This window comes from Manis pentadactyla, chromosome 10 (genome assembly GCF_030020395.1).
Source record: "Manis pentadactyla isolate mManPen7 chromosome 10, mManPen7.hap1, whole genome shotgun sequence".
Lineage (NCBI taxonomy): Eukaryota > Metazoa > Chordata > Mammalia > Pholidota > Manidae > Manis > Manis pentadactyla.
This window is the reverse complement of record NC_080028.1, coordinates 107799930-107827175: the sequence shown is the minus strand read 5'-3', so window position 1 is coordinate 107827175 and position 27246 is coordinate 107799930. Positions and strand designations below refer to the sequence as shown.

Here is a 27246-nt window from a genome sequence, read left to right as displayed (position 1 = left end):
AGAAAATCAGACACAGTGCCCTGCATTCCCAAAGCTTCTCATCTAGTGGAGCACATAGACAACAGACAACTGAATATGGTGGGACACTATGATTAAGTGGGATCCCCTATCCTTTGTTCGCTAAGACAGGGGATGGCAATCTTTTTCATTAAGAGCCAAAGAGTAAATAAAATGAAGTAAGTAATCATTTTTTACTTTATGGACCGGATCATCTCAGTCACAATTCTGCCTGGAAGCAGCACAGACACTAAGTAGATGAATGCTTGTGGCTGTGTTCCAATAAAATTTCATTAGAAAAATGGTAGCAGGACATAGTTTGCTGACCTCTGCTCTGAGTGATCATAACTTACTTGATATTTGCTGCATAATTTACACATTAATTCAAATTGGGAGACAAAGATCTTTCAGGGAACCATCTTTCTGGAAATAATATGCCATTATGAATAGGAGTAAGAGATTCTGCATCACAACCATGGAGACCTGAGTAGAAATCCCAGCTCTGCCACGTATTAGCCCTGGAACATTGAGGAAGTTATTGCCTTTTCTTGAGCCTTCTCTTCATCTGTAAAATGAGGGAACTCTCATTCACTACTCATAGTCATTTCAGGAATCAAAAACAGAATAATGAACACAAAGGGCCTAACAAATCCCCTGGGCCACAGGAGCTGCTGGATATGAATCACTAACAAACGCTAAGAAAGTCAGGCCTGTGGTCAGCCAATTAATCAAATAGAGCATAAAATACCCAGGTCTCCACTGTGGAAAGCAGTATGGAGGTTCCTCAAAATGCTTAAAATAGAAATACCATTCAACCCAGGAATTCCACTTCTAGGAACTTACCCTAAGAATGCAGCAGCACAGTTTGAAAAAGACAGATGCACCCCTATGTTTATTGCAGCACTAGTCACAATAGCCAAGAAATGGAAGCAACCTAAGTGTCCATCAGTAGATGAATGGATAAAGATGATGCGGTACATATACACAATGGAATATTATTCAGCCATAAGAAGACAAATCCTACCATTTGCAACAACATGGATGGAGCTAGAGGGTATTATGCTCAGTGAAATATGACAGGTGGAGAGAGACATCAGCTCAAATGACTTCACAAGCATTCCCAGCAACTGCCTGTGTGTCTCCTACCTTTGCCAGAACATCTGCATCTCCTCCCAGTCAAAATGATTTCAAGTACCAAATGATTTCACTCATACGTGGAGTATAAGAACAAAGAAAAACTGAAGGAACAAAACAGCAGCAGAATCACAGAACCCAAGAATGGACTAACAGTTACCAAAGGGAAAGGGACTGGGGATGATGGTTGGGAAGTGAGGGATAAGGGGAGGGGAAAAAGGAAGGGGACATTACAATTAGCATGTGTAGTCGGGGGCGGGCACAGGGAGGGCTGTACAACACAGAGAAGATGAGTAGGGATTCTGCAGCATCTTACTACGCTGATGGACAGTGACTGTAATGGGGTTTGCCGGGGGGGACTTGGTGAAGCAGGGAGCCTAGTAAACATAATGTTCTTCATGTAGATTAATGATACCAAAATAAAATAAAATAAAATGAAGTGCTACAGGCTTTGCTCATGACTGGTTAAGTGTCACAAAAGAACAAGGGCCTCAAAGTACAGAGAAGGGAACTGGCCCTGTGGAGTGGGTGCAGCAAGAGGGTGGGGAACATAGTCAGTCTCCAGGATGTTCCCCCTCTCCTCTCCTCCCCTCCCCTCCCCTCCCCTCCCCGCCCAGGAATGTTCCTCCAGCCTCTCCAGGGCCGCACAGCATGACATCAGCTCAAATGACTTCACAAAAGCATTCCCAGCAACTGCCTGTGTGTTTCCTACCTTTGCCAGAACATCTGCATCTCCTCCCAGTCAAAATTATAAGCTTATGCAATTATGATGGCCTTTCCTGGGTCATGAAGGTCAAGAGCAATTTTTAGGACTTTTACTACAGATGCATTTTCCTGCTTCAAACAAATTCTACATGGGCATCAATTTAATAGCTATATAACTTTCCATCCTACTGATGCACTCCATTTTCTAACCATCTCCCAATTGTTGGGCATATACATTTCTGAGTATTCATCATTATAAATTACCCTGAAAATAACTTTAGGCAGAAAGATATTTCAAGTAATTTCCTCAGACTATATTACTAGACAGAGAATTAGGGGAAGCTGGAAATGCTTCCAACAATAGTCACTTAATGGGTGGTCTGCACATCACCCAGATTTACTCACTGCACCACTTGGCTAAGGAGGCAGTTATAGAAGCTGTTCATCTCTGGCCACCTTTTTGGTCTTAACACTAAATGGTTTTAGAAGCAACATATTAGCTACTGTCGGAATCCGAGGCAATCTCCTTTCTCCCTCCAAAGCGCATCTGGCACTGCACGGAAAAAGAAGCCGCTGAGATCAGCTGCTGGGATGGGACACTCAAATGTCACAAGGCCTTCAGGGTCACAGAGGACAAAGGGCCAGAAACTCTTGGTGCCGAGTCAAGGCTCCCCATGCCCTGGGTGTCAACCCAGGATGTAAGACAGTGAACACCCCAGTCTTCCAGCTGCCACTTAAAGGAAGCCTTTACTTCCCACTTGCATGGAAGGGAGCCTTGTGGGAAAATTCTAAGAGGAAAACAGAACCACACAGCCTTCTACAGATTATCTAGGAATCATCTGCAGGAAGCGCCCTCTATCTGTCAGCAGCTGACTGTCTAGAACACTGCTCCTAATAGGCGATCATTAAATCTTTGAGATCTGTGATGATGGGTCCCTCTTGACAGGGCCCCGAAGTTGTTATGACTGGCTATAAAATTATGACAGCATCAATCAAACTTCAAACAAGTCATCTGGTAGTGGGGCACAATTTGCCCAGGATGGGTACAAACAAAAGCAAACTATTCTTCTTTAAAATTGTGACAAAATAAAGATAACATAAAATTTACCATTTTTACCATTTTTAGTTATACAATTCAATTCACAATGTTGTGCAACCACCGCCCCTATCCACTACTCCCTGATAAAGGTATAGAATCTCCACTGGGAGTAGCAGGCTTGCAAGATTCCAGAACTTATTATTATTTTCTTATATGCAAATTGTATCTCAAAGCTGATTTTTTTAAGGCATGTATACAACACTTTCACAATCCCAATTCAACTAAAGTAATAACAATAGCAGCTCTGGACTATTTACTTTTATTTATTTACGTTCAACTGCTACACTTAAAGTGGTTTAACTTGCCTGTTTATCTTCTTGTTAGATTTTCCATCTCTGGAGAAAAGAAGAAACTACTAATGTGAGCTCCATATTTACTGTGAACCAGGTGCCAGCCAGGCCCTTTTCATACTTTAACAAATGCAATTCCCTTAACAGCCCTATGGAGATCAGTGACCCGGTTTCAGGGAAGAGAGATGCTCAGAGAGGCTAACAGGGCTGCCCCAGCACACACAGCGGTGAAGAGCTGAAGGTGGCATTCAACCCCAGCTATATCTAAGCCTGTGTCCTTCTGGCACACCAGGACACCTCAAGGCTCAGGCAGATGCTAAATTCTCTGGGCTCGCTTCAATACTTAACACACACCTCTGTTCAAGTATTTCTCTCCTTATATTGGTGGGTACATGCATACAGTTGTGAGTTGCCCCTTCCAAAATGTGAGCAACGAAGAATTCCCAAGGTTGCATGGCAGTTCTGCTACTTATTAACTATAACACTTTGAGCAAATCACTGGGCCTTCCTGAGCGTCAGCTTCTTCATCTGTAAGATGCAAATAACTGCAGGAACTATCTCAGAGGGTGGCTGGAAGGATGAACTGTAAAGCTCTTAGCAGAGCCTAGGATACGATGAATGTGCAATAAGCAATGCATGTTTGTATACAATGTGAATAAAAGCATAACATTACAGGTCTATTTATTTATACATGCCAGAGGGATTACACAATTAATGATTCTCATGAGTTCAGATGGCGAGTGCACAAAATGTTTTCTTGAGATTTTTAGTTGTGGAAATGAATAAATAATTCTTAGGAGAGAACCATCTTCTCATTGGTATCCCATCAGTAGCCTGATCTTCATATCAATGTGTTTTGGGTGGGTAATTTTTATATAGTAAACAGAGTGTTTATATATAAAACAGAGTATTTTATAGAGAATACAAAGTTCTATGGGTCAAATGCTTCGGGAACACTGCCCCAAGTGGGGCATAATTGTGAATCTTAAATAAATAGCTTCCAGGTTCTAAAAAAAAGCGACGCATGTCTGGTACATTCAGGCAAGAAAACTGATGCCAGCCTTGTGTCAAAGCTCGCTTCCATGCCCACGAAAAGCCAGGCTTCACAAAAAGCTTCAGCCAATCAGAGCAGACCCCACGTTGGAGGAGCCATATGATCCTGGCCATGGCCTCACTCCTCCTCGTCCCTCTTCTCATGCTCAAGGGGCCCTAACTCCGACCACAACCTCAGCACCTGTAAGAGTTGCGCTAAAACACAACTGCTTGGAAATAAAACTTTGAAGCCCTCTGCAATGCCCTTCTCAAAGGAACGTCACTGCAGACAGGGTCCTCCAGAGGGCTTTAGAAAGTCAGGACACAGAAGTTCCTCTGTCCCTACTTCTCATTGCCTTCCCTGCCGTATCATTTCCTGGGGAAAACTATTAGCCTCACTGCTCTCAGATCCAAAGTGGGAGTAAGTGTGTGTATACAGAAGCACAGAAGTGACTTCTAAATTAACTATGTGCCACTATCGCTGGACCTCAAAGCCAAATGTGCACTTTGTCCTCTTACCTGTTTCACTGCGTCCAGCAGTCGCTCCAGCAGAAATTGTCTTTTCACGTCATTGTTCTGTGATCCTAAAATGCAACAAGACTTGATTAGCTCTGTTTGACATTAGCTTTCTGTTAAGACTTTCTGCCACATAGTATATTGCACTCCCCAAAAAGCAACAGCCTCCCTCTGAAAAAAAGCCAGTGACAAGGACTCTTCCCCAGACTCGAAGAATGTGCCTGGAATGGTCTAACTCAGAGTTTTGCAACCTTGGTGCTACTGACATTCCAGCCAGATAATTTTCTGAGGTAGAGGCCCCTGTGAAGTGCAGGAAGTGGAGCAGCCTCCCTGGCCTCTAACCACTATTTGCCATCAGCACACGTGCACATCCTCTAGTTGTGGCAATAGAAATGTCTCCAGATACTGCCAAATGTCCTCTAGGAGACACAACTACCCCCAGAAGAGAACCAATAGGCTGACTTAAAATGCAGGCTTCCTAGTATGGCAGGCAGCCTGGCTGACTTCACCATCATCTCCAGCATGTTTGCCCACACCACCTTCCATAACACAAGCTGAAAGCCCCAATTACTCCTCTTCTCAGCCTCTCTGCTGAGACTGACCTTAAGGAGTTCTGGCTAATGAGAAGTAAGCAGAAGTACTTAATGAAACTGGGAGGGTTCCAGGAAAATTATACCAGCCTGATAAAAGAACAGATGTTAATGTCTTCATTCCTCTTCCATCCTTCATGCCTCAATCATAAACATACTGGGTGGAGCGGAGGCAGCATCTTGTTACAGGAAGCAACAAGCCTGGAGGTCCCGGCCAAGAGAATCAAAGACACCAGCCCTGCTGTCATTTCGCTGCTGAGCCAAAGCTAGAAATCTCCTACCTTTCACACAACAAATAATCCCATTTGTTCAAACCACTGTATATTGGGCTGTTATTTACAGCCAAAAGCATTTCCAACTGATAACATGTGTTTTAGGGTTTCTGGACCCAATATCAACATGAGGGGCAGGCAGGCAAGAGGGAGGTGCTCCCATACACACACCTCACTACCAAGCGATTCTCAGACACCAGCCAGGGTGGGTGTCTGAGACTTCAACTCAATTCTGACACTATCTACCCGGAGACAGTATCAGGTTCCACAGGCTGAAGGCTCAGTCCTACAAAGCCTGCAAGCCATGCCCTACTTCAGACACCGGTCCCAAGCCCCAGGCTGCTACCAATGCTTCTGACCAATAGCCACAGATCGCAGGTTCCAACGGCCTCCTCCTTGGGTTTGAGTAATTTGCTAGAGTGGCTCACAGACGATATGGAAACACTTACTTACATTTACCAGTTTACTGAAGGATGTGATAAAGGATACAGACCAACAGCCAGAAAAAGAGAATACACAGGGTGAGGTTGCAAACAAAGGAGCTTCATCCTCATGGAGCTTGCAGCCCAGCTCAGAAGGGTTCTGGTTCCCCAAGCGTGGAAGCTCTCAGGAAAAGAACCAAAAGCTGTCCTCCTGGTTTTTATGAAGGCTTCATTACATAACCGTGATTGACTAAGTCATTGGCCACTTGACTCTCCTCGCCCTGCAGGTCCAGGGGTGGGCCTGAGAGTTCCAACCCTCTAATCTCATGGTTGGTCCTCCTGGCAACCAGCCCCCCACCTCTGGTGCTTTCCCAGAGCCCTTAGGTGGGGTGAAAAGTTACCTTCATTAATAACCAGAAACCCACTTCTTCTTTATGGCTCTGAACCATATTCAAGAACTGTGGATGAAGACCAAATATAGCTGAGAAATATATTCTGGCCATCTGAATGATCATGGGTCATTAATCATACCACAGAACGGCATACACCAAACTTCCATTTAAGAGGGCCTAGGGCAGGGTCACTTCAAAACACCAAGCAAACCACTGTCTGAGCCCATCTGAGACTCCGCAAGAGGCCCAGGACTCCAATCAACAGCGACATACTATGATGCACCAGACAGAGAATACAATTTGAAGAGATTCAAATTCAGAGTTACAAGAGCACATGCTCCTTACCACAAGCCTTGTTTTGCCACCAAGCCACTGCTCTCTCGGGCAATTCAACATGGGCTTCACCCGGAAGTACCACCAGGGCATCAGCTCAGAGATGGTCAGTGACTCACTCATTCAAGTTATGCCAAGGCCACTGGGTTGGTAACAACTGTGACTGTGCATTGAGCACTGCCTGCATGCCAGGCACTAAGCTGAGTATTGCGCACACACTACAATCTGCGATTTCCACACACACCGTATAAGCCAGGTATTAGGATCCCCAAACTGCACATGGAAACTGAAGCTCAGACCTCTCTGTAAATGCAAGCAATGGTGTGCATTGACCCATTCAGTATTTACTTCACTTCTACCCTGTGCCAGGCAACATTCAAAGTGCTGGGGACATAGTAGTTAAATGATATAAAAGAGCCATCTTCTCATGGAAAGAAAATTCTATTAGGAAGAAACAAACAGTACCTAAGTAAACTAATAAATGAGATGATATTATAGTCCTGTCTCTAAATAAAAGCCTCTGCCATGCTCTCCTACCTTGTTCGCAAAGCTCATTCTTCGGCTCCGTGAACAAGAACCCCGACATCATTTTTGGGGGCTCATCCAGGATAACTTCAGAGGTGAGTATCGGCATCCAAGCCTGCTTTTTCTTTCACTGTCCTTACACAAGGAAGCCATCTATGGCACTCAAAATCGGGCACTCATCAGCCACTTAAATGGGACTAACCCGGCTGCCAATCTCAAAGTCTCGAGTGACAGGCTCCCCTGTGTCTCCCTCAGTGGATCCCCCGTCTCCCTTGGGAGCGGGGAATGTCACCTGAGTGGAGGCCAGGATTCCCCTTCAGAGGCATCTCCTTGGATGCGAGGGACTGAGGAAGGCTGTGGGCAACTGCGAGGGTCTAGGCTGAGGCTGCACTTCTGCGGCTTCTCGGAGGCCCACATGTCTAGAATCAAACCCTGACTGCCCGACTGGGTATCCATGAGGAGTGTCTCTCTCTGTCTCTGTCTCCGTCTCCGACTTCCAGCCTGCTTCTTCAGGCCATCCTGGCCTCTGGGTGAGGCAGAGGCGCTCTTTACTTTCTTTACATGCTCTGTGTGTGCTTCTAACTTCATCAATTTCACAGAACCCAATGCTCACCACTGCAATGTAGGAGATCTATGCTTCACTCTTATTCTTGACTAAATGCTGTACTTTTAAGCTCATAAAAATGTGTCTGGGCACCTGTTAGCCACTTCAAGGATGATTAGCATCAGCTACCATTGTTAAGTATCAAGTGAAAAGTTTCCCGGTGTCTGCCGCTCCTTGATCTCCCACCTCTGGGCAGGAAAGGAAGAAAAATGGTCAAAAGTCCCAAGAACTACTACCAATATAAAACCGGTTTTCTAAATCCTTTTATTTGAAATCTATTCTACTTATTGGGTTCATCATTATCCTCAAAAATTGGGAGGTTTTTGCCAAAATATATAAAGAGCTCACACACCACAACAAACAAAAAGCAAATAAGCCAATTAAAAAATGGGCAGAGGAGCTGAATAGACCCTTCTCCGAAGAAGAAATTCAGATGGTCAACAGACACAAGAAAAGATGCTTCACATCACTAATCACCAGGGAAATGCAAATTAAAATCACACTGAGATATCGCCTCAGACCAATAAGGATCACCACCATCCAAAACACAACAACAAATGTTGACAAGGTTGTGGAGAAAGGGGAACCCTCCTACACTGCTGGTGGGAGTGTAAATTAGTTCAACCATGTGGAAAGCAATATGGAGGTTCCTCAAAAAACTCAAAATAGAAATACCATTTGACCCAGGAATTCCGCTCCTAGGAAGTTACCCTAAGAATGCAGCAGCCCAGTTTGAAAAAGGCATATGCACCCCTATGTTTATTGCCACACTATTTAAAATAGCCAAAAAACGGAAGCAACCTAAGTGTCCATCAGTAGATGAATGGATAAAGAAGATGTGGTACATATACACAATGGAATATTATTCAGCCATAAGAGGAAAACAAATCCTACCATTTGCAACAACATGGATGGGGCTAGAGGGTATTATGCTCAGTGAAATAAGCCAGGCGGAGAAAGACAACTATCAAATGATTTCACTCATCTGTGGAGTATAAGAACAAAGAAAAAACTGAAGGAACAAAACAGCAGCAGACTCACAGAACCCAAGAGTAGACTAACAGTTACCAAAGGGAAAGGGACTGGGGAGGATGGCTGTGAAGGGAGGGACAAGGGGGATAAGGGGCATTATGATTAGCACACATAATGTAGGGGGGGCACAGGGAAGGCTGTACAACACAGAGAAGACAAGTAGTGATTCTATAGCATCTTACTATGCTGATGGACAGTGACTGTAATGGGGTATGTGAGGGGGGACTTGGTGATGGGGGGAGTCTAGTAAGCATAATGTTCCTCATGTAATTGTAGATTAATGATACCAAAATAAAATTTTTTTTTAATTGGGAGTTTTTTTAAACTGGACTCCCTTAGATGAAAATTTATCTTCTGCGATACAGCCTGGCTTTAAATAACTGGTGCTAGAATTGTAATTGCATTTCATTTCCAGCCCCCTGGACTCACACAGTCCCTATCAGTACAGAGCCTTCATCGGCCCTGTTCATCTGCGGCCATCTAAACCTTAACCCAGTTATATAAACTGCTCACCCTTAGAGTGTATTCTTGAAAACTGAGATGCTTTTAATAAAATAAGCTAAAAAGAAAGAAGGCAATTGGATATTAGTAACTCAAATCTTTGTATCAGTTTGTCAGTGTATATGTTTTTATGAAAAGTATTGCTAACTAGTCATTACATCTCAATCTGTATGTTTGTGTGTCACAGTGTGCAAATGAAAGATTTTTCTACCTCCAGATGGTGTTAATAAAAATTGATTTAAAGACAAGCGCTTGTGATAATTGGGCATTCTAAAACTTCCAGAAAATTATAATAAAAAAATATTAAGTATTAATGCTAATTTAAGTTGAACTGAAATAGAAGTTTTTTCTCTTAACAGTTTAGTAAATGACAATACTTTATAAGCAAAACTGAAACATTTGTCTTTCTAACTGATCCCTCCAGAATTTAAAAACTCTCAGTGAATATTTTTATATTTTATGGCAGTATGTTTATTTGCATAAGCTCAGTAAGAATCTGCTTTCCTTGTAACAAGACCAATTAAAAACACTGGTTATATTACCAAGGCTTTGACGGGAATGTCATACCTGAGAGACACGTGTGTAAACTCAGATATGAACAGACAGCTTTAAAGAACTAAGATTGACTTTATAGAGCCAACAAAGCCCATTAGAAGAACTGGCCTGGTTGGTATCTTGCTTACAGGGTTCCCAGCAGTCTTACCAGGTGAGTAAAGAAAGTCACTTTCTGGCAAGTGCAAGAACCTCAAAATGTCTTGGAGACCTCAAGAAGAGAGGAATTCACCCAAATCCACAGGTACTGCAAGCAAAACCTGATAGCAAGTGTGGCTTGGCTTTCTGGCCTTGACAGGCCTTTAAAAGTCCAATCTGAAATTCCTTACAAAAAGTTCCAGCAAAGCACATTTAAAAGAGTCTATGTAATCAATTGCTCTTCTTACTGCACTTACACAAATAATCAAGCCAAGTATTAATTATTTTCTTAAATTGGTTACTTCTAATAAAAATGAGGGTGATTTTAGAGAAAATAGTTGTTTCAATAATGCAGCCCTATCTATATTGAATCCTAATATCAGTCAGACATAGACTAGATCCAGAATTCTAGTTTCCCCAAGGTATCTGGCTCTGATTATCAATTAGAGTTTTACTATTTCTAATCCTCATATTCAGCCATACATTCTTTAATCCCCTTGTCAAGTCTGTTCTTCCAGAATGGAAAATCCAACTCCAGATATTGCTACTGAACCTAAAACACAATTTGTTCTATCTTGCCTAGAAGCCATAAAACTACAAATGGTGATGGAAATAGAACCCAGGATGGAAGTGCCCATTTGCTGAGGCCCTCTTGACCGACCACTGATGGAGACCTAGCTGCACCCCTAACTGCACCCCTTCTCAGCATGAAGCAGCCAGAGCAGTCATCGCCCCCTTTCCCCTAGCAGCAGCTAGGGTCTCCATCTGTAGAGGGGGGGATGAGACAGGGACCATGGGCTTAGACAGAGTAGGGTGAGGGCCTCTGGAAAAAAACAAAGCAAGACAATCCATTGTGAGATTTGCTTTGGCCCACTGAGGAGGGGGGGCAGCTTATTCTTCTAACTTTACCCAAGTGCTGCTTTTCTTCTTCCAGCCCTAAACAAATGATTTGTTGCAACTTGGGCAATGTAGCAAGCAAGCCCAGAACTACTGCAAGCCCAAAACAACATAGTAAAAACAGGAAGGATTCCATCTTAAAACCCAATTAGTTAAAAAGTAAGACAATAACTCAGCCCACCTTGGGAGCAAAGCAGGCAGCCTTGAGTGATATGCTCCCAGACCAGGAAGTTGCTATCCTGGGAGGAAATCAGAGCAGTAAAATTCTTGTAAATAACCAGGAAGACTGATAAGAAACTTAGTGTTTCTTCAAAAGTATTTGCGACCACTTAGCAGGTGTACATTCCTAGCCCTTTGTCTCTCAACTGCCTATAAAACCCCTAGACAAGGCACCACCCCCGGGCTCTCTTGTCACTCCTGGCTTGAGCCAGGAGATCTGTCTTTTCGCTTTCTCTCCAAATAAAAGCCTCTGCCATGCTCTCTCATAAAAACAAACAAACAAACAAACAAATGAGATGAGGCGGGGAGGAGGCAAGGAATCCCCATTAGCCAGGACAGTAGGACAGTTGTGGAAGAACTCTCTTCACAGATACATCTGAGCTGAGCCCTTTCTAAAAAGAAGGAGCAACCATGGAAAGATTTGGGAGACCAGCATTTCAGGCAGGGCAGCCAGCCAGGAGAGGCCTGGAAGCAAGAACAAGCTTGGCTTCCGGTCCTGTAGGACCAGAAGGAAGTCTGCTGTAATAAGCAAAAAAACAAAAAAAGAGGAAGTAAAGAGCCGACAAGCAGGCAGGGGCCAGTCACAAAGAGCCTTGTGGACCATGACAACTGGTTTAGGTTTTGTTCTAATTTGAATACTAATCAGCAAAACTAGGATCCTGACTCCAGACTACACCCCTCAAAAGCCTGCCAAGACCACTACATAGGGTGCCTGCCTCACTCCAGGTCTGGAGAGAAAAGGTCAGTAAACAGTCTACAGACACACAATACAACTGACTTCCCAAATGCTGCCCTTGTTATTTTTTCCTGGAAGAGATCTTGAGAATGGATAGCCTCACATCATCATCATTCCCACTAGACAAGAGGCCATCTTGAAACATCATTAAGGATGATGGGAGACACCATCTGCCCAAGGCCCTCAAACATCTCTCTTGATGCCTGTGTCTATCAATAAATCCTGTTCTTTGCTCAGCAAAAGGTTTAATTTCTACTCTTCTCTAACACAAAAACAGAGAAATCAGGCTTTCTTTCTTCCTTTTTCCAAGTACTGCACCCAACAACTCCACCTGACTTTGGCCAATGAAAATTGGAAACTTGATAAGGTTTTCCCTCCTGAAATGTCTTTGCTATTTTCTGATCATAAATGTAATTCATGTGACTGAATTACCATATGACCTACCAATTCCACTTTTGAGCATATATGCAAAAGAATTGAAAGCAGGGTTTCAAAGAGATATTTATACACCCATGTTCATAGCAGCATTATTCACAGTAACTAAAATGTGGAAGCAACCCAATGTCCATCAAGACATGATTATATAAGCAAAAGAGGTATAGCCATACAATGGAATATTACTCAGCCTTAAAAAAGAAGGGCATTCTGATCCATGATGAACCTTGAGGACATTATGCTAAGTGAAATAAGCTAGGCACAAAAAGACAAATACCATTATCATTCCACCCTACATGAGGGTCTTAGAACAGTCAAACTCATAGAAACAAAAAGTATAATCATGGCTGCCAGGGGCCGGATGTAGGAGAGAATGGGGAGTTAGTGTTTAATAGGGACAGAGTTTCAGCTTTACAAGACAGTAAGACTTGTGGAGATGGATGGTGGTGCTGGCTCTACAACAATTTGAATGTACTTAATACCACTGAATGTGCATTTAAAAATGGTTAAGATAGGAAATTTTATGTTATGGATATTTTACCACAATAAGAAAAAGTCATGTGAAAAAACACAATAACAAATCAGGAAAAAAAACATACAAAGAAAATTAAAATCTCCGTCTTCTCAGTACTGACAAATTTTAGAGCAATAATTCTCAAGCCTTCATGTGCACACAAATCTCCTGGGGTCTTGTTAAAAGGCATGTTCTGATCCAGATGGCCTGGGTGGGGCTTGGATTCTGTATTTCTTACCAGCACCCAAGAGATACTGACACTACTGGTTCCTGACCTACACTTGATTAGCAAGGATTTAGCACCGACTTTTCCTAATATACACAGTGATTCTAGATCTTTCCTATGGTATCTTGCTCCACTGCTTTTTCTAGATGAGATGTCATCAGCCTTCTCTGCCTTACAAAGCCTCTCCTCATGGTGGGACGAAAAGCGTGTCTTGTACAGAGGAACAGGCTGAGATTGTTGAGGCCTCAGCCTCCATGCACTCTCCCTGGCTGCAATCACTCTGCAAGCTGGAAGTGCACCCAACTGAGACAATCCTGACCTCGGAAGGAGCACCTGTGGCCATCCCAGCCCTTAAAGGGGATTAAGAGGAGGGGGTCTCACAGAGTGGAGGAAGCACGGGTGGCCTTGGAAGCATTTATCAACTACAGGAGACAGCCAGGAAGCTCAGGGCTATGAGGAGCTCTAGTGGGAAGTCACAAGGCATCATGAGTTCTCATTCCAGCTGGGCTGCTTGCTGGCCATGTGACTGGGACAGTCACTTCCCTTCTCCGGGCACTGCTTGCTACATGAGATCACGCCCTCCTGGCTCTGCAGTCTGCAAACGTGGGGCCTCTGTGGAGGCAGACAGGCAGAGCAATCAAGGGTCCGGGTCTTTCTTGCCTTCTCCCAGTGACAAAGAGGAGAATACAGCACCCCTGCCAGAGCCAAGAAGAATCCTCTAGTCTCAAGCACTGCAGCCACCTAGGAGGAGCAGGGAGCCGACGCCCACCCCCCACCCCACCCCCCAAGCCTCAACTGTGGGCTAAGCCAGTAAGTGACTGCCATTAACCCTTGGCAAAGAAGGAGAGGTGGCTCCACTCACGAGACTACTCAGGCTCAGAGAGGAAAAGACCTTCACCCACGGCTAGTTCCATGGGAAGTGAGGTGCTTGAGGTGGGATTAAAGTTCAAGTCCACCAGCTCTTGGCTCAGCCCAGCACTCTCAACCCTGGTAACAAACCTGCAGTCCCAGCCCCAATGCCAGTCCAGGAGTGACTTCTCTGTGAAGCCCCAGCCTTCCCACATCCTTCCTTCTCCTCGCAGGGCAGTCCTGAATCCACACTACTGACCAGATGCACCAGTGGTGCTACTGAAGTACAGTTGATATACAATATTATATTGGCTTCAGGTGTAAGAACAGGCTTCTTTTTATTTCTTGTTAGATCACCACCAAAAATGAAAATAGAAAATAGAAAGGCACCCAGGGGATACCCACAGAGGTCTACAGAGCTGTCAAAGAAATGCAGGGCTGATTTCCCTACTCTAACTCAGAAATCACCTGACTTGCAAAAATTAATCACCTGGCTCCAGTGTTGTCTTTAATGTTTAAAACCTCAGGATCCTATGTTAATTTTTACCACAACCCTCTAGCCTTCAGTGACCTCCTGGGGGGACATCAGGGATTGAGAACGGGGTTCAAATCTTACACCACCAGCAAGTTACTTAACATCTGTGCACCAACTAGTCTATTAAAAGAGTGAACGTATGCCGTGCCCCCAGAATAGTACCTAGTCCATACTAAGCACTTTACACATGTTACCACTTTATACAGATTACCCTTGCTGGCAACTCCATATCCCAGAGGTGTGAGACTTACAGCTCTAAGGAATTTCAACTGGCTAGCTTCTCTCCAAAGCTTGGGCAAAGCAATCCACTCCAGACCTCTGTGTTCACTGCCCTGGGTGGATAAAAGTGATGGCATCTGGGGAAGGGAAAATGGGCAAGATGCACCAGGCACTCAACATATATTACTTCTCTAATCCTGGCAACAGCCCCGGAGGTCAAGGTAAACAGAGATCAGGTCACTTGATGAAGTCCGCACACACACTTAAAGAGTGGTATTTCCCTGCCTCGGTACACAGTGGCAGAAGTGAAGTCAGGCCAGGCTTTACTCTGGTCTAAGGCTAATCCTTGCAAAGCGCTGTGCAGTTCTAAGGGAGAAAAGAAAAGGAAGGCCAAGTTTCTTGGGTGCCACTGCACGCCAGGAATTCTGCCCAAGGTCACACAGCAAGCAGGCACGGACTGAGGCTGAGACTTTGAGCTGCCAGACTCGGAAGCATTGTTTCCTCCACACCACGCTGCCACTCACTGGGGCCCAGGGGACACTTACTGAAAAAGTGGGAACTTGAGCTGTGCTTTAAAACTGGGAAGGACTAGAATAGGTAAATCCACATAGACAGAATGTAACTGCTTAATGAATATAGGATTTCCTTTGGGGATAACGAAATGTTTGGGGAACTCGATAGAGATGATGGTTGCATGACATTATGAATACACTAAGTGCCACTGAATTGTACACTTTAAAATGGCTAATTCTTGTATATTTGTTAAATTTATAATTTAACTATTGTACACTGTTTTAACTGTATTAAAAACACAAATAGTTTTCTGTTCTGTGAATTTCACCTCAATAAACAAATATTTTAAAGGGGAAGGTCTGCAGCAGGTAGCTATTGGCCCAGAGCACATTCCAAGTCAAAGGCACAACTACACTAGGATTCCTCTAAGGGTGGGCAAGCCTGCTCCTGATGCACCCAGGCCCCACCCGAGTCACAGGAGAAAAGCCAGCCCATGCTCCTTCTCTTTCATATTTCTGATTCACTGAGGGGCGGGTCTGACTCATGCTAGGTGGTCCTGAACCTCTGCAAGGGTCAGGCTCCTAACAGGCCAACAGGCACACTCAAATAAGGAGAGTTCTGACTTTCCTGATAAGGGCTCTACCACGGAGTGGGTATAGATAAGCCATTCCCAACCGGGGTGACTTCCTCCCAGAGGACATTTGGCAATGTCTGGAGACATTTTGGTACTACTGGGAGGGTACTGTTGGCATCTAGTGGGTAGAGACCAGGGGTGCTGATAAACACCCTACAGTGTACAGGGTGGGACCCAACAAAGAAGTATCTAGCCCTAAAGGTCAACAGTGCCTCAGTTGAGAAATTCTGCTCCAGAGTAAGTATGACTATCCCATTTCACAGATGATGAGACTGGGGCTCCAAGATGCTAGTGCAAACCTCCACCTGTGCTCTGAATCCCATCTCCTCTCACTTGCTCAAGGACATACTCCAGTGACTGTCCCTCTCCTTCCCACATCATCAATTTTGTCTTCTCATGTAGCAATTCTTACAGCATACAAAGATGTTGTAATATCTCCCCCATATTTAATAAAAACCATGCCTTTGCCCACGTGCCTTCCTGCTGCAGCCCCATTTCTCTGCTCTGAGCTCTCTTCTTCCATCACAAGAGCAGCGAGGCCCTCCCTGAGAGCTACCACCACGGCTGCTGCTCCGGGCTCTGGCCCCAGGCCCTTTTGTTGCCATCTCCTTCACCCTGCACTGAATTAACTACACAGTGGCCGTAACATCTGGAAGCACAGGTCCACACACAGTAAATGCTTTACTGATACTATATAACAAACACATGATATACTCAATGATATTATTGGATCCCTTCAATGCACACTGCAATTCACCCTGCATCCCTATCAAGCCCCACATAGACCCGTGGGGCACTGCACTTCTTTCAAGCCCCGCATAGACACACGGTGTGCCGTCTCAGAAGACGTGTTTCCAGTTTTCACTGAATAAACCTGCACCTTTAACACACCATAGAACAGGGGGTCAGCAAACTTTTCCTGTAAAAAGCCAAACAAGAAATATTTTAGGCTTTGCGGGTTATACAGTCACAACTACTTGACTCTGTTCTTGCATCTCGAAAGCAGCCACAGACAACACATCAATAAATGAGGGTAGCTTTTTACAAAAACAGGCTTGGGCTGGATTTACCCCACAGCCCATGGTTTGTCCACCCACTGCCCTAGCAGAATTAATCAGAGGAGGACTTTAAAAATTTAAATAGTGCCTATGTTTCCAGACTTCACAGCCACCCAGTAAGCAGTATGACAGTTACATGTCAAGGGTCCCCAGCAGGCTGCAGACCAGGCCACATCTTAATCATTTCCCATCTTCCCTGATCCTAGAACAACACCCTACATCAGAGCCTTGCAAGGGACTAGAAGTCATAGTCCCATCTGCAGGCATCTGGGAGGGTTGGTGCACTCAGCCCAGTGGTGAGTTTTGTGCTATTTTTGTTGCTTGATTTCCACACCCCCCCAAAAATCCACTGCCATTCCGAATAAAGAAATGGAAAGAAAGTGTAAGTGGAGGAGGAGAGGGGAAGAAAGGGTAGCCCAATACAGGCCAGAGGCATGTGCAAGACCAAGACCAGAGCCTTCCAACGCCCACAGTGTCAGGTGGAGAACAGCGGGGGGAGGGGAGGCAGAAAAGGGGTGAGGCAGAGCCTGTGGGAACCAAGGCGGATGCCCTTAGAGATGACCGTTGCGGAGGGCGCCTCACAGCCTCACAGCTACAGCAGCACAGGGTTGCCCCGACTCCTGTTTTTCCCAAGAGAAGCTGAAAATTCAGATTTTCATGTAATTAGGTAACACCTAATGACACTCTTTGTAGAGCAGTGTTTCAGCCAGCTCTGCAAGAACCAAACACAACATGCCTCGGGGCCAGATCTGCTAACCATGTTCCCTTCTGAGATATACACTAAACCTTCACATCCACCTGCAAGGCGGGTGCTGACAGCCCTGTTGTAACAGATTAAGGAACTGAGACTGGGCAACACTGATCACTTGCCCAAGGAATGGCTCCGAGACAGACTCAACACTGTCCCAAAGCCCATGCCTTCCAATCTCCACAAGACCAGGCTAACCTCTTGAGCAGCTCAGCTTCTGCACAGAAAAACGGATCCCACTGCAAAGCACGACCAAAGACAAACCAACCTCCCAACGGCTGGCTCAGACGTCACCTTCTCTGAGTGGCCTTCCCGCCCTCTAAATGGTGTTCCCACAGCCCTCCAGCCACACCATGGCCCTGACACAGTCCCTAAGACGGGAAGGACTGCAGGAACCATGAGCCGGCTTCTGGCATCTCCCCTGGGTTATGAGCCTTCTCAGGGAAGGAAACTGAGCCCTAAAGCAACCCCGCTCCCAGAAGGAACTCAAGTCGTTGAACCAAGACTCCAGGGCTCATTGTGTGGTTCCCCAAGTGGCTGCCTTGAACAGAGAGAACCAAAACGCACCAGGACCGGGGGGCAGCTGGCGTGTGTAACACAGAGTGAAGCGGCAGTTCCGTCTGCTCCGGCATTAGCACACAAACAGATGAAATGGACGTCATTCTTCCCCAAAGTCAGGGTGCTGGCTCCCAGGACTGTGCGGAAAAATGGCACAGCTGGCCACGAACAAAAGGACACACTGTCCACCACGGCACAATGGAGAGAGACAGGCTCTGCTTCAAGGCTCCAACCGTTCAAGTGGCCCTGTGATGTCTAAGATCAAAGACTGAGTCGACAGCAGGTTCATAAATGGGCAAAGAATTTACTCTGGAGCAGGGGTCAGCGAACATTTCTTTAAAGAGCAAAATGTTAAATCTTTTAGGCTTTACAAGCCAGATGGCTTCTGTCACAGCTATTCAATTCTGCCACTGTAGAGCAAAAGCAGCCCTAAATAGTCAATGAATAGATGGGTCTGTGTTCCAATAAAACTTTATTCACAAAACAGGTGGCCAGCCCAGTTTGCCAATCCCTGCTTTAGAAAAACAAAAAACACTAAAAAGGCACTGTGCCAGCACTTTGAAGAGAGAATGTATCTCCCCCCATGGCTGAAGAAAATACAAATTATAAACTTACTACATTATATAACCATCAAATTCACCAAGAAACACTTAAAATGAAGTTGCCCAATGCTGGTAAAGCTACCGGGAGGCACGGATGTGCCACTGGACACCACACCTTGGCACAGTGAATTCTGGGAAGCCACGTGGCAGTGCATAGCAAAATCTACAGAAATATCACAATACCTGCTTGACACCTTAGAAACTAAGCTAAGGAGGAGAAATGGTGGAACTGAGAAAAGTCCCAAATACCTATTTCACCAGTGCCTCTATCTTCCAGGTGCTGAGTAAGGGACTGTACATTCATCACTTGCTTTAATTTCCATCTTCTGATGAAGGAATTAAAAGTTTAAATAAGTTTAATGGGAACACAGCACATCCTTCCATCTACTTACGGCCTTCATGGCTTTTTTAGTACAGCAACAGTGCTGAGTAGTTGGGATGGAGACCAGATGGCCCGCAAAGCAGAAACTATTTACTACCTGGCCCTTTACAGAAACCGAGTGCCAGTCCCACCCTAGAACACTATAAATTAATTTACATTTTTTTCCTACAATGAGGAAAGGTTAAATAACTGTGGTACGTCCACTTGGTGGAATGTCATTCAGTCTTTTTCACTAACTGTGATGAGTAAGAACATGGATGGGTGCTCGACTATAAGTGGAAACACTAGCTCAGAGTAGACTCATGCAGTTATATGAAACACATACGCTTTCAACAAGGACAGAAGGGGAACACCTAAAAGTCCAAATATTTAATGTGCTAAAGAGGCAATATGAATAGGTACATTCTGTGTTTTCACAATAGTCTTTAATGTCATTGTGGGTTCTTGGTTGTTTTTTTTTTCTATGATGGGGGAGGAAAGAGCAGATTACAAGATGTGCAGACTCAGGCAAGGAATAATGAGAAGTGAGCGCTCAAGGTTCCCTCCTTTTAGGGAGCCCAGGAGCACAGGCCCCACAGGGTGCTGCCTTGGACAGTCTTCACTCCCCTGGAGGCTTCAAACTTCTTCACCCCACACCCAAACCAGCTCCTCCACTGCCTTCCCACCTCAGTAAAAGGTCATTCTTACCCCTTCCAGCTGCTCGGGAGCAAAACCCAGAAGTCACTCTCCCCTCCCTCAGGTCTCTGCTCAGGTACCACCTTCTCTGTGAGGTCTTCCCTGACCACCCCACTCAAAATCACAACAGCCCTTCACCTTTAGTTCAGCCTCTACCCAGACAATAAGTAGGTCAGACATCCCCCTCGGGCTCTGGACTGGGCATGTGACCCAGACCTGGTCAACCAGAGTCACAGTGATGGGTTCCAGGATGGTGAGTCAGCCTGAGGACTTCTGAAGCCCGCTCTTCCCTCAGGCATTGCTACACTGCAGGATGTGACCAGGAGCCGGTAGGAACCACCTCGCCTCCATGGACGAGGCACCCTCATGAAGCCAAGAAAGGAAACAAGAGTTATGAGTGGGACAGAAAGGTAGTCCTGATGACTCTAGCACTCGAATACAACTGAGCCGAAAGACAGCCTTATCTCTAGGCTTTTCCACTATAAGACACTTTAAATTCCCATTGTGCTGAAATCAGCTTCTGCCACACGCAATTGGAAAGAATCTTGGCTAACACACCCATGACCCCGACAAGACATTCTTTGGTAGGTTTGTTTAATTCACTTCAACAGAGACCAACACTACAGCCCTCTGCTAAGTGATAGAAGATGCACCAAACTGTCAGCCAATAAATGTCTGCTCACCGTTGAACCCTGAATCTCTGGCCAGACTCTGCTCCACTAGAGTCCTCATTCTTCCCGGAAGTATTTTAAACCACTACAACTTTGAAAGGCAGGGAAACTAAGAAGGACCAACACATGTTAATGCTCCTTCAGGGAAATCATCCTAAAGACGTTATTTTACACACTATCAATTGCAAGGAAGGAAAACTCCCTCGAACAAAACTGTTAACTGCATCATTATTTATAGTAAGAACAACAAATAGAAAAGAACAGAAGGGAGGAAAATAAGCTGTTTCTATGAGTAAAGTCAAACACTTTACAAATTCTGCTACATGCAAAAGGATGGACTAATGATGGATTATGAAATCCATAAAAGGGCTCAATATCATAGACACTGAGAAGTGACTAGTGGTTACCAAGAGGGAGTGGTTGGGGTGGGTGCAGGGGAGAGGGTGTGAGGGATAAAGGGGCACAATAATTCACAATCACAATGTAAGTTGGTCACAGGGATGGCTGTACCACATGGAGAATATAGTCAATGATTCTGTAACATCTTTCTACAGTGATAGTAACCACACTAGAGGTAGTAAGGATTTAATAACATGGGTAACTGTTGAACCACTGTGTTGTACATTTGTGACCAACGTAAGATTGTCTATCAATGATACTTCAATTTTTTAAAAAGTGGTCAATATGAAGTTTTATCCTGAAATGTTAAGGGTTAAAGTAAAATGAAAATGTATATGATAATGGTAAAAGTACTTAAACCTGTATCAGTGTTTCTTGACCTTTCTTTCATTACTTTCCCCTTAGGATCCTTTTAAGACATTTTTTTCTTAAAATTACCCCCTCCATGAAATTTTAATACCACAGATATATTGTACATCTGTTCATGCAGTACATGCATATCTGTGCTTTGTGCCTAACAGTAACATTTTTGTCTCCCTTGAGAACCAATTTTTGGCCCCAAGAGGGTGGTATCACCCCCACTGAGAATGCACGGCCTACGTATAGACAAGATGGTATCAGAATGGAAGGTCCTTTATCTGGAATTGTGCTCACATTGCCAGAATTTGGACAGTTCATAAAATTTTAGATTTTAGTTGTACATTTTAAGAGCTCTAAGAACTTGACGCCCATTGGTTACCCAGGTGGAGCCACGCAACAGGGAAGCAGGAGAGTCAGTGTCAATGAGATTTAGTCCATTGCCACTTGCTTGCGCAGGAGGTGGTCAAATATTTGCAGACAGTGGAACACTTACTTTGTACAGTCGTCACAATAGATCAACCCAGTGCCTACATTAGGGGGAAAAAACTTGATATCATCACTTTCCCTGCTTTGAATGAAAACCACAAATATTCTTTTTTCCATTCACTCGTTGCAACCAATTCTTTATGCCAACTACAGACCACTGCTGGAGATGACCCAGTCAATGCCAAAGAGAAAAGCATGACCTTCAACATTCCAGAAAAATAAGAAAAAAATTGCCAAAATGTACATAAACATCAAGCAAGAAACAGCAGCAAATTACCCACAGAGCCCCAAACTCTGGTGTATCAGACCCTTAGAGCTTGTCTTTTCCACAAATTCTCTGACTTCTCAGGGCCTGGTTTCCCCATCCTTGAAATGGGGATTTCAGAGTCTTTCCAACTTAAGAAGGATTCTTGACAGGATAATTACTAATGGAAGGAGCACTGAGGACCTTACAAAAGACAGTGTTAAGAATCACAATGACTTTCTGGCCTTACAAGGTCTACTTTTCCAGTAAGAGCAAAATCATTATCTGAAAATCAGAATTCCTTATCTTGCAGCACTGGTAATCAAGGATTCCCACCTACTGAATTCTTTAAGAAAATGAAAATAAATCTTGACCACTACCCCCCTAATACAGCCACCACATGTGGCAAGTGCCCTTGCGACCGCCAATTTGTTTACATCTACATATTTACATGAATTTATAAACATTGTTTCATATGCATGTTTTACTGTGCATCAAGATATACACATTTTAGGTATAATTCTGCACCCCAATATTTTTTCAGAGAATGTTACTGTTTGTGATATAGCCATGGTGATGTTTATAAATGCCTTTTATTCCCTTTAATATCTTTGAGGTTTTCTGTCATGTGACCCTGCCACATATATTTATCCACTCCTCTTCTTTTGACGGTCATCTTAGTTGTTTCTGGCCTCATGATACCCATTTGTCCTGTGTATGAACTACCTAGCCGTTCCACTTCCTGGTTATTTGCACTTAATGTATTCGGCCTTTAACCCATCTAACTTCTGACGCTGCTCAAACATTTTCAACTAAATATATAGCAGACTCTAACTTCCAATGTATAGGATATACAAGAAACTGAGAAACACGTCAAACCTCCCCAAAAGGATGCAGTCAGCAAAATCCCACAAGAAACCTTACAGGATAAACAGCTTCCTTCAACAAAAAAATCCAAGAGGGAAAAAAGAGATGAAAGGAGGCATATAGTTTAAAAAAAGAACACCATCAAGAGAGTGAGAAAACAGAATGGAAGAAAATTTTTGTAAATAATTTATCTGATAAGAGACTTGTATCCAGAAATTATACACAATTCCTATAGTTCAACAATAAGAACAACTCAAAAAAGGGACAAAGGATCTGAGTAGACATTTCTCCAAAGAAAACATACAGATGGCCAACAAGCATATAGAAAGATGCTCAACATCATTAATCATTAGAGAAATGCAAACCAAAGCCTCAAAGAGATACTACTTCGCACTCACTAGAATAGCTATTACCAAAATGACCGTTGACAAGGATGTGAATAAACCAGAACCTTCGTACAGGGCTGGGAGGAATGGAACATGGAGCAGCCTCCTTGGAAAACAGTCTAACAGTTCCTGAAATGGACCCAGCAATTCTACCCCACAGGTATCTACGTAAGAAAAATGAAAACGTGCACATGAATGTTCACAGCAGCATTATTCACAGTGGCCAAAAGGTGGAAACAAGTCAACTGTTCATCAGCTGAAGAATGCATAAACAAAATATTTAATATCCATACAACAAAACAGCATTCAGCCACAAAAAGGACCGAAGAAAGATCCAGGCCAAATGATGAGCCCTGGAAACATGATACTTAGTAAAAGAGCCAGACACAAAAGGCCGCATATTGTATGATTAACTTATATGAAATATCCAGAGTAGCCAAATCCATACTGAGAGAAAGTAAAATTGTGGTTGCCTGTGGCTGAGGGGAGGGAGAATGAGGAATGGGTACAAATGGGTACGAGTTTCTTTTTGGAGTGATGAAAATGTTCTAAAATTGATTATGGTAATGTTTGCACAACTCTGAATAAACTAAACACTAAAACAATAACAAACTAAAAAACACAAAGAGATCTAAAAAACTTCAAAGACAAGCCAATCTGTATTGCTTAAACCTTATTTAGGTCCTAAGACTTAAAAATATACTATAAAATTATAAGGCAATGGAAATGTGAACAATATGATGATATTAATGAATTATTACTAATTTCTTATAGGTATGATATTGGAAATGAGTCACATTTTTGAAATGGTGTCCCTAGACTTTTTAGATACTTATCAAAATATTTACAGATGAAATGTTACAGTGTTTTGAGATTTGCTTCAAAGTAAACTGGAGAGAAGGGCAATAGGTAGACAGGTAGACAGGTGAAGTGGTCATGAGTTGGTAATTGTTCACTAGACTATTCTCTCCACTTTGGTGATTTTCAAATTTTTCTATTAAAAAAGGACAAAAGAGAGGAGATATTTTCATGCCACAGTACTTTACTATGTGCCAACTATCAATCCCACAGGTAGGAAAAACCCATTTCAACTGTATTTTCAAGAAACGAGGGGGAGTTATAAGTACAAACTGGTCAAAAGGTACAAATTGCACATTCAAGATAAATAAGTACTAGAAATATAATGAACAAAATGACGCCTATTGCTAACACTGCAGTATGATATACAAGAAAGCTGCTAAGAGAGTAAAACCTGAGTTCTCAACACAAGGAGAAAATCTTCCTTTATTCTTCTATCATTTCTTTGTATTGTATGTATGTGAGAAGATAGATGTTAGCTAAATCCATTGTGGTAATCATTTCACAACAAATTAATTCAAGTTATCATGCCGTTTGCCTTAAACTTATGATGTATGTCAATTATTTCTCAATTAAACAGGAAAAAAGAGAAAATGATTGAAAATACCTAGGACATCCCCCCTTCCATCCTCAGCCACTTCTTCTACCTTAATTAGAATCTTTCCAAAAGAAGGCTTTCATCCTTAAAGCCTTTCCTGAAATAGCCATTTGTTGATTTCCTTTTGTAATCTGTTTGGCCTTAGACCTAATGATATTTTTACATTAAATTTTAAAACATTTTTATCTTTGATTGAAAATTACTCCTTGAAAAATACATTGATCAGTTTCCCTTGGCTTGTCAATTTCACTTGTTCCTGATAAGAAGGCAGAAGAGAGAATGGCCTAGCACTGTGAACTTGAGACTCCCTGTCATATTAAAAGGAAGAGATTTTCAGGGAGTGCCTAGCTTCAGCCCTTGTCCCAGAGCTAAGCTAGAAAACCATCCCACCTGAACCCCACATGGGTCCTTATTGAAACAAAAACAACTCCAAGTTCCTGACTACAAACCATGTGAAAGGCACAGTACCAATCACTTTACCTGTAGTTATTCAATCACTGCAACAAGCCTAGGTGACAGGTACTATTATTTATCCCCATTTTGCTGGGACTTCCAGAAAGTTACTTTCAAGTCAAGTAACTTGCTCTAAATCCACAGTTTTATGGGTCACAGGCAGGATGTGAACTCAGGTTGTCTGGCTCCAGGGCCTGCACTTAAACCAAGCTGTATGAGCTCTCGGGTGGTTAACCAAATTATCACATTTTTGTGGTATCAATAATGTTCAAGGACCAAAACCTTTAATTAGGCCAAAAATCATTCACTCTGGCAACAGAAGCTGGACTACCTCTCTGGAAACCCCCTTGGCAGCTCCCCCATTAGGACCATTAATTTGACAAATCTTGTTCTTGACTAGCAAAACAAAAGGCACACAACTTGTAAAAAATGATCCAGAGATAACCAGAAAGTGAAAAATGAAGAGAGACAGATCCCTCTGACCTCCAGAAACTCCTGGCTTAAAGGCTAGGGCCAAGGGGGCTGGACACAAGGACTCTTCAGAGGCGATTCCACAGAGAGGGGAAAACAGATGGTGAGGGTAGGTGAGTCCTCCTAAGTAAATCCAGATCCCAGTTGGGCAACCCGAGAGGCTTCCCTGAGTCACTCCCACCTCCACATGCAACACCCAGGAATGACTTAGCACCACACCACGGAGATCTCTTCAGAGGAAAGGACTGAGAATACCATCAAGTTCAGGGACTAAACTTCAAATACACTGAGGACAAGCTGTCCACATGCACTTCCCTGTCCCTCCCAACCTCCCCACCAAAACTTCATTCCTCACTGATGGGAGGGAGAGGGGCGGACTGGGAAAACCAAAGGATGGTCCCCAGATGGGCTCAGCATTGGACAAGAAGGGAAGGTTTGCAGGCATGGACAAGGGAGACCTCAAATAAGCTAGGAAAAGAACTAGAAGGGGCTGGAGAATGAAAAATAACCAAAACGTAAGAAGCAAGGACCAGAAAGGGAAACTCAGGCTGACTGGGAACAACTGGTGACAGGAACAGTAAAGTGCTGGGGGACAGGATACAAGAGAATAGAAGGGACAGGGGAGACAAAGAGGCTGGAGAACTCAGAGACCTCTGGGGACTGAGAGCTAGGAGGTCACGGGGCTCAGGGATCAGCAGGCTAAGTCTCCAGAGATGACACTCTGCCTGTGTGGAGACTGGAGTTAATGGGTACAAGAGGCCTTGGTGGTGGGAATGACTGGGGAGCAGGGGGGGCGGCCAGAACTGGGTCTCAGTAGTTTTAGGAGTTAAGAGGGACTGAGACACTGGAGGTCTGCGGACTGGGAGTCTGGTAACGGGGCAGAGAGGTAGGAGCATTGGCAGAGGCAGGAAAACGGGGGGCAGATGTCTAGGAGCTGGTTGTAAGTGATGGACAAGAGTCAGGGACTAGAGCGTGGACGCCTGAGAACTGCGGGTGTCCGGGTCCAGGAACTGGGCGTGCCTGGCATCAGGGAACCGGGAGCTTTGCAACGGGGGTCTGCGGAGAGCGGGACGCGGGGACCCCGGAGCCGGACCGCGCGGCTGGAGCGGCCGAGCCGAGGCGCCCGGGGCGGGTCACAGCGGCGCCGCCGCCACTCACCGCTCATGGTGCCGCTCCCCGGGACGGTGCCTGCTCCGCGCGCCGCCACTGCCGCCACTGCCGCCGCGGAGCTCCAGACAGTCCGGGAGACAGCGCGCCTTGCCCCGCCGGCAGCCCCGTCCCGGAAGTGGAGCGCCGCCGCGGCGGCTCCGCCCCCTGACCCGGAACGTAAATGCGGACGCCGTAGAGGCCCCGGGGCTGCGGTTCTTGGCGTTCAGCGAAGCCGCGGGGCTCTGGCTCGTGGGCCCACCTGTGGGAGAGCCCCCGGAGCGTCAGGAGGCGGCCGGCCAAACAGGACGCCTCCCCGCCGGGTGGGCTCCCACAGCCGTCGGAGACCGTGAGCCAGGCCTCGAGGAATGGG

At 44.5% G+C, this 27246-nt stretch overlaps 1 pseudogene; it reads right to left on the bottom strand.

Annotated features, from left to right (window-relative positions):
* The window catches only part of LOC130685048 (sorting nexin-29-like), a 108068-nt pseudogene extending 81080 nt beyond the window's left edge, over positions 1-26988 (bottom strand).
* Between the last annotated feature and the right edge of the window lie 258 nt (positions 26989-27246).